We start from the raw sequence: 7,933 nt of genomic DNA on the forward strand, positions 1-7,933 counted from the left end.
AACTTTAACACCCCCCCCTCACCCCCTACCCCCCAATCCCTTTCCGGCACTTCCCAACATTCGTGAATTCTACAGTTTCTTGATATCTCAGCATGACTGCCGTTACCCAAGTCCTCCTTTTACTAAAGCTGTGCCATAAACATCCTTCTGTGCCACCCGCCTCAGCACCTCTTCATTATTTATGCGATATTCCAATCCCATCTTCAGTATTCTCCCGTATTCACGCAAGTTCACCTCTGGTCTGTGCTGTTTATCGTCCACGTTCCGCTTCCATGTAACAGTACACTCCAACCAAATACTTTCAGAGAAGAGTCCCAAGCATTTAAATTTACATTAGATGTTAGCAATTTTATCTTACATTTCTCTTGCTATTGAAAGTCTGCCGTTTATTCCTCTTTCATTTCGGCATCATTACTTGTTTTACTGTTAGAATCGAAAAATTAGTCCTTGGACTCCCATTTTCTCACCTAATTACCCTCACATTCACCTGACTCAACTGGATTACATTGAATTACTTCAAAATGCTTTTGCTGTGGTCAGCTGAAGTATATTACTATCTAATAACATTACTTTTTATTTCTGCTTCTGGGCTTTAATTCCTTTTCCAATTTCTTCTTGGTCTCCTTTGCTGTCTCCTCGTTGCACACTTTTAGTAACATAGGGAGTAGGCTATAACCCTGACTAACTCCCTTCTTCATCACTGTTTCCTTGCTTTCCTTTCATTTCCTTCGACTTTTATATCTGCAGTCTGGTTATCGTACCCTGCAGAATTTCAAATAATATGTTCCAAACTGGATGGATTAAAAATCGTAGGTCACGATCGCAAATTATCTTTATAGGTAACTGGTTTTACCACGTTAACGAGTCATCTTTAGATCAATACAAAATTATTATTTCGTTCAGTGTGCATCAGGTCCTGGCTTTACACATCGCCATGATCTATAGATCTGAATACCTCCTATCAAACTGAGGGATCGTCTAGGCCTGAACATATTAAAGTAAAATGTTGTCACTTGTTACAAACGACTTCCACAACTTTGGCCATTTCTTATAAATGTATGTATTGATGGAAAAATTCGCAACATCAAGAAATTGTTAACGTAGAGTAATGAAATTTCGGAAATACATATGTTTAGATAACATATTTAAACGATTGACATTGCAAGATCATAGGCTAATGCGTGCGCGATACAAGCCATTGCCATTGTGAAATGATGCTACAATGTAACAGGTGTAACTGTGAGAATGTTGAAAGCAAGCATAAGAACGTCCGTGTATAGTGTTGTACAAGTGTCGGGTGTCAGTGTGTGGGATGGAGTTCGGTCTGCTACACTTGGTTGGTCAATACAGGGACGATTAAAGCTGTTTGTGGATGACACTGGAGTCGTCGTCCTAAGATGTCCTATATATCGTCGGCTGGAGACAGATCTCGTGATCGAGCGTGCCAAGACAACATGTCGGCACTCTGTAGAGCATGTTGGGCTACAACAGCAGTATGTAGGCGAGCGTTATCGCTGGAAAACAACAGCTGGAATACTATTGATGAGTGGCTGCACAGCAGGTCGAATATCAGACTGACGTAAAATTATGCAGTCAGTGTTGCGTGGGATAACCACGTGAGCGCGCCTGCTATGATACGAAACCCCACCCCAGACCATAACGCCATGTATAGCTCCAATGTGTATAGGAAGCAGACAGATAGGGTGCACGTCCTCAGATGGTCTCCTTCGAACAAACACACGGCCATCACCGGCATCGACACGGAACCAGCTTTCATAGGAAAACGCATCCACACCATGGTCTCAAACGAGCTCGCGCTTGGCACTACTGAAGTCGCAAATGGTGGTGATTTGGGGTAAGTGTATTTCAAGCTACAGGGTGTCTGGCCGGGAGCAGTCCTTGAAGCAACCGACTTGTAACACCTCATTGTGTCACCGTGTTGCCAAGTGCTGCCCAAATTACGGCTGCAGGTGCAGTAGGATGAGCCAGAGCCATGCCCTGCCAGTCATAGTCTTCCCTCTGGATAGTGCAACTTAGCCAAGCGAAGCCCAGTCTTCTTGCAACCGTACATTCTCGTAATCACCGCTGCTAGCAATCATTTACAGTGGCTATAATCCTGCCAAGTTTTCCCGCAGTATCGCAGAAGGAATGTCCAGCTCCCCGTAGGCCTATTACACGACCTCGTTCAAATTCAGTGAGAAGTTGATAATGGCGCCTTTGTCACCTTAAAGACATTTTTGACTAACATCAACTTACGACGTCCAGTCTCAAACATAAAGTGCACTCACGACCGTTACATCGTGTATTTAAAGCCAACCTGATCCGCATTCTCATTGTGGTGATGTTTGTGCCACTCTTATGCGACTGGTACGAATTTTAAATAGACGTCCTCTTTCAGATGTAGAAACACGTCTCTCAACTTTAGTTGATGTGGCACAACTACTTCTTGGTGTTGCGTTTTCTTTCCGTCAGTGTAAGTCCAGTGTTCATATTGTGACACTTGTGCTGTAATACAAAGCGATGACAACGGTAATTGTTACATAGTTCACGTGCGGCTGTAAACGAGACGTATCGCTGGTAAAATGTATTCCTTATGCCTACGTTGTAAGAGTAGTTTGTAAGTTATGACAACCTTTCCCTATGGTACGTACACGTCTAGAATATCCTTCAGTTTAATAAGGGGAATTCAGCAGCTCGACAGATTATAACGATGTGCAATGTTTACTGGTGATGTGCAGTCGTAGACAAAACGAGCGGGACCCCTCGCCTTTTCGTTATGCTAATCCGCAAAGCTTTAAAGTCTGCTACACAGCATAACAGGCAAGGTGACGAAGTGCTACCAACATACTATGCACAGACAGATAGACGGTCAAGAAAGTGAGACTACTAGGGTTCCATTTTTACCGATTTCAGTGACGAAATTCTAACAACGAAAATAGCTACGACAGTTACTGAACATGAGGGCCGCATAAATAATTCCCCCTATTCTTTATTCGAAATGTTCTAACTGCAGTCGATACATCAGTATATTACTCGTAGCTACCCTTTCGGTCCAAATCACGTTTACAGGAATGCAAATAAAATCCATTTGCCTATACAGGTGGTAATTCAGATCCCATTATTAATGCCACCACGTTTCAGAAGTGCGAGCATTCCCATTGCTAGCTAGCTTAAGAAACACTTCGGCTAATGAACGTTTTCTGACTGTGACGAGTCTAAAGGAGAATTCGAAACATTGTAGAATACATTTGGCAGCTATGTAGCCGTTTATTTCCTGGGGTAGTGCAGAATTATCCTACTAAATTTACTCGCTAATAATAGTATTTTGTTATTTCGATAAACATCCCGAATGATTGTCACATAAGCTGTGACATAAAGGTAGGAAATTCTTGTTTTTGAGTCCAGAAAGTTCTATGCAACAGAAACTGGAGATCATTTTGCCATTTCCATCGGAAAATTGCCGGCTTATTTATGTCTGGGGTAATAACAGAGGGCTGCCTGCCTGGGTTGTCTGCTAGCGTAGTGAAAGGTGTCTGCTACTGCAAGGGAGGTCTGGTTTGTTTTCGGTTCTAATCTCGATGGACACAGATAGACTATCAGTAAAACAATTTTAAGAAATTCTCGCGCCCCCAATACATTTTATTGCTACTTTTATTCTGTACCAGCGCCCTGTGGATGTATATATGAAAATCTTGTAGAATTTCATACTTGTTACTGCCTACTTTTTCAGCTTCTGTCAATAACTGAAGTGACTTACGTGTGGCACTGAATGATTTTTAACTGAATTTCGTTAAGAATCTTCACGCATTGCTAAATTTGCACACTTTCATGGTAGGTCAGCAACGGTAATCCAGTATGATTGGTCTGGACGTTGATACAGACCGTTTCGTGGCCGAATGCGCATAATGCTACTTCGTAACGATCTGGGGTACTTTGTCTTTCTAAAACAGTTATGTTATCTGGATAAGCTGAAATTCATTTTTATTAGTACGGTTCATACTACTTAGCGTTTCTTCTTCCATTTTATCTTATATTTACATGTTGTGTTTAACACACTAATCAGCTTAATATAGTCACAACCATGATTGAGAACAGACTGACAAAGTCCGGCAGTTTATCAATTCCACGCCTGTGCGTAGTATGTTGGTAGCACTTCGTCGCCTTACCTGTCATGCTGTGTAGCAGACTTTAAAGCTGTGAGGATCAGCATAACGAAAAGACGAGGGATCTCGCTCGTTTTGTCCACGACTGTACACTGAACAAAGTAATAATTTCATATTCATCTCAAAATGGCTCATCAATGAATTGAAACTAGATATCAATAAAGACATTTCGCTATCATGACGTAGGATTTTTAACCCATGCATATTAACACATCAGATAGCTTGTCTCTCTATTTCACAGTGTCAAATAGTGACAGAATTTATTCCACTCGACATAAGCAAAACTTTTCCGAAATTTATAAAGGCTGTAAATTTAGGTTTCTCTCTCTTCAATACACCCTCTAAAACAAGTCATAGGGTCTGTTATTCCACCTTCCCGCCCATGATCCTACATTTCTCCGGGGCTCGATATTATCTTCCAGCCGATCGGCTTCTACCATTTTACAGTAGAAAGAAACGACTGGTGGAAAAGCGGGCGACGGCGGAGAGCGAGGGAGGTCGATTTGGTTCACAGACTGTAAAAAGACCTGTATACGGTACCGACCGATCTGTTTGTTCCTCCTCACTCGTCTGTAGACAGGTTTGATTTCCTAGTCCAACTTACGGCCTGCGCTTATAGTTTCATCTACACATAGGTACCACATTCTCCAGCATCGACTACGTGCTAGGTTGAAACATTTCAACAAACTGGAACTCAAACTTAGTGTCCTGTCTTTGGCGTGCGATGTTGTCACTGCAATTAAGATCGTTACTCACGAAAGGATCGGTTGCAGGTTCGAGTCTCGGACTTACACACGGTTCGAACTCTCGAGCAAATTTCCAAACGGCGCAATCTCTGTTTCGGAGTGACATATTAAATGTATGAGAATCAAAATATCCACGGGTGTACTGCCAGTCTACAGTGTCCATCGGGGCACAATATTTCGGCGATCATACATGTCGCCATCATCAGGTGAACTGACGGACTGAGCTCCTGTGAAATTGCCGGCGCGGAGATCCGTATGCTATGGCTGCTCAGAGGGAAGTGGGTTCGGTCGCGTCAGGGATCGATTTAAATACCGTCCGGCCGTGGCGCGCTCCCTCCGCTGTCCGCGCCCCGCGCCACGGTCGCGCGGTGGAACAGATTGTGACGGCGTCTGAAATGACGGAGGTGTGGTGGCTCTGTCCGCCGTGGTCGTCACAACTATACGTTTGCTCGATTTACTCTTGATTAACCCAATCGCTGGTTCCCAAGCCTTGCTAAGATTATAGCCACAGTCGCGGTTTATGAGGTCGTCATTGGTGCGAATTTCGATGGCCTCTCTAACAACGCTATCCCAGTTTCTCGACGTCTGTACCAGAATCCTCGTGCGTTCATACTCCATAGCGTAATTTTCCGACAAACAATGTTCAGCGACCGCCGACTTGCTCGGATACATCAGTTGAGTGTGCCTCTGGTGTTCACGGCATCGATCCTCGACGGTACGCATCGTCTGACCAATATACGACTTACCACATTGACACGGAATCTGGTACACGCCGGGCTTCCTCAAACCGGGCTCCCCACCAGCGCACGAGTTTTATTCGGAGGACAAAACACAGTTCCGACCCGGTGTTTCCTCAAAATGCGGGCGATTTTCCCCGAGAGTGAACCTGTATATGGAATAAACGCAGTGCCTACCTCCCCCCTCGTGATTTCATCCATCTCCACAGGTTGTGCTGTAGTGGTTGGGCGGAGAGCACGTTGAATCTGCACTCTGAGTACCCATTTTTTTCGAAATACAGTTCTCAGATGTTCCAATTCCTTGGGTAGACTCTCTGCGTCAGAGATAGTGCGCGCCCTATGTACTAGTTTTAAGTACCCCATTCCTCTTTGAAGGGTGGTGGCAGCTGTCTGCGTGGAAATACTGATCAGTGTGCGTTGTCTTCCGATACACCCCGTGACCTATGGTGCCGTCAGCCCTTCTCTTGACCAAGACGTCAAGGAAACGTAATTTACCCTCCGTTTCAGTCTCCATAGTGAATTTGATGTTGGGGTGTATGGTGTTTAGATGTGTAAGGAAGTCAAGGAGTTTATCCATACCATGTGGCCAAATGACGAACGTGTCGTCCACGTAACGGAAAAAGCAAGTAGGTTTCCATTCGGATGACGACAGGGCTTCCTCCTCGAAGTTCTCCATGTACAAATTTGCTACCACCGGTGAGAGTGGGCTACCCATGGCGACTCCCTCCGTTTGTTCGTAGTATTCTCCATTAAAAAGAAAATACGTGGAAGTCAAGACATGCCTAAAAAGTTCAGTGGTCTTTTCGTCGAACTTCTGACTAATCAATTCTAGTGACTCTCGGAGGGGTACCCTCGTAAACAAGGGAACGACGTCAAAACTCACCATGATATCTGACTCATCCAACCTGAAGCTATCAAGGCGTTTAACAAAATCCACGGAATTACGGATGTGATGAGGGCATTTACCCACATTAGGACTTAATATTCCCGTCAGGTATTTGGCCAACAAGTATGTAGGTGCCCTGATGTTGCTGACAATGGGGCGTAATGGTACCCCCTCTTTGTGAACCTTCGGGAGTCCATATAGTCTTGGTGGTACCGGACCTTGGGGTAATAATTTCTTTGCGTCACCCTCCGGTAAATCTGCGTCCTTGAGAAGCGACCTCATCTTGTTCTCCACCTTCTTTGTAGGGTCAACGCTGATCTTCCGGTAGGAATCGTCATTTAGCAGGCTCTGAATCTTATCATTGTAGTCCTTATGGGAGACAACAACTGTAGCATTGCCTTTGTCAGCCGGTAAGACAACAACTTCAGAGCGCTCGTGCGACAGGCACTTCTTAATATTTAGTTGTTGTGTAAGACGCCCTATGTTTGTGCTTGTAACGGAGTAGCATCGGATTCTTTCTGTCTGTCATGTGCACTATTTTGCATTTATCCATGAGAACTGCAGTACCCTACATGAAATTTTCAAAAGTCCTTACGCATTTCCGCACTATCGTCCAGCGGTCATACTTTCCTGTAACAAAAACGCAATCCTTAGGGAATATCCTGAACATTCTGAATGGCCTGTCTGAAGAATCGCTTGTATCTACTGAAATGCTAGTGATCCTATTGCATTCCTTTGAAGTAATTTTGATGTTAGTTTCGTTTATGTTTAACATTCACCGTCCTATATGAGGTACTGGCTTGTGCACCGAATTAACAGCTTATCTGTAAAAATACTCTATTTTCGTCAGTATCCGATGGTATGGGTCATTGCCGGACGTATTTATAGAACCCAGAAGACTTACCTACCAACTCACCTCCTTCTACATTCCGTCAGTCATCGAGTATGAATTAGGCAAGATTTGTTTCCCTGTATCCGTGTCTCGACCGTGTCCTTGGTTAGTCAATTTATATTGTGATAACACCAGTGATATTGGCTGCACCAATTCTTAGATTATAGACTTAGAAATCTATGTTCCAAACGCTACGGGAATAACTGAGAACCACAACAGCCAAGACTATTGTAGTTACACTACGTCTACGTGTTGTCCATACCACAGCATAGTTTAGAAATTGTCAACAGCAGAAAAAGATTTCCCTGGGATCTCGAAAACCTCATAACGGACATGGGTGTAATATTGATAGCTCCGCTGTGTTATCTAGCTATGTCCCAGCTGCCAAACGTTTTGAAATAATTCGATTAGTGGCAGTAAGAATTTTCTTTATCTTGCATTGAGAATAATACTACTAGTATTTAATGTGCGTACCAACCACGCTTCCAAAGGTTGACACTTGTCCGCCT

The sequence above is a fragment of the Schistocerca americana genome, chromosome 4, assembly GCF_021461395.2.
Source record: "Schistocerca americana isolate TAMUIC-IGC-003095 chromosome 4, iqSchAmer2.1, whole genome shotgun sequence".
NCBI lineage: Eukaryota > Metazoa > Arthropoda > Insecta > Orthoptera > Acrididae > Schistocerca > Schistocerca americana.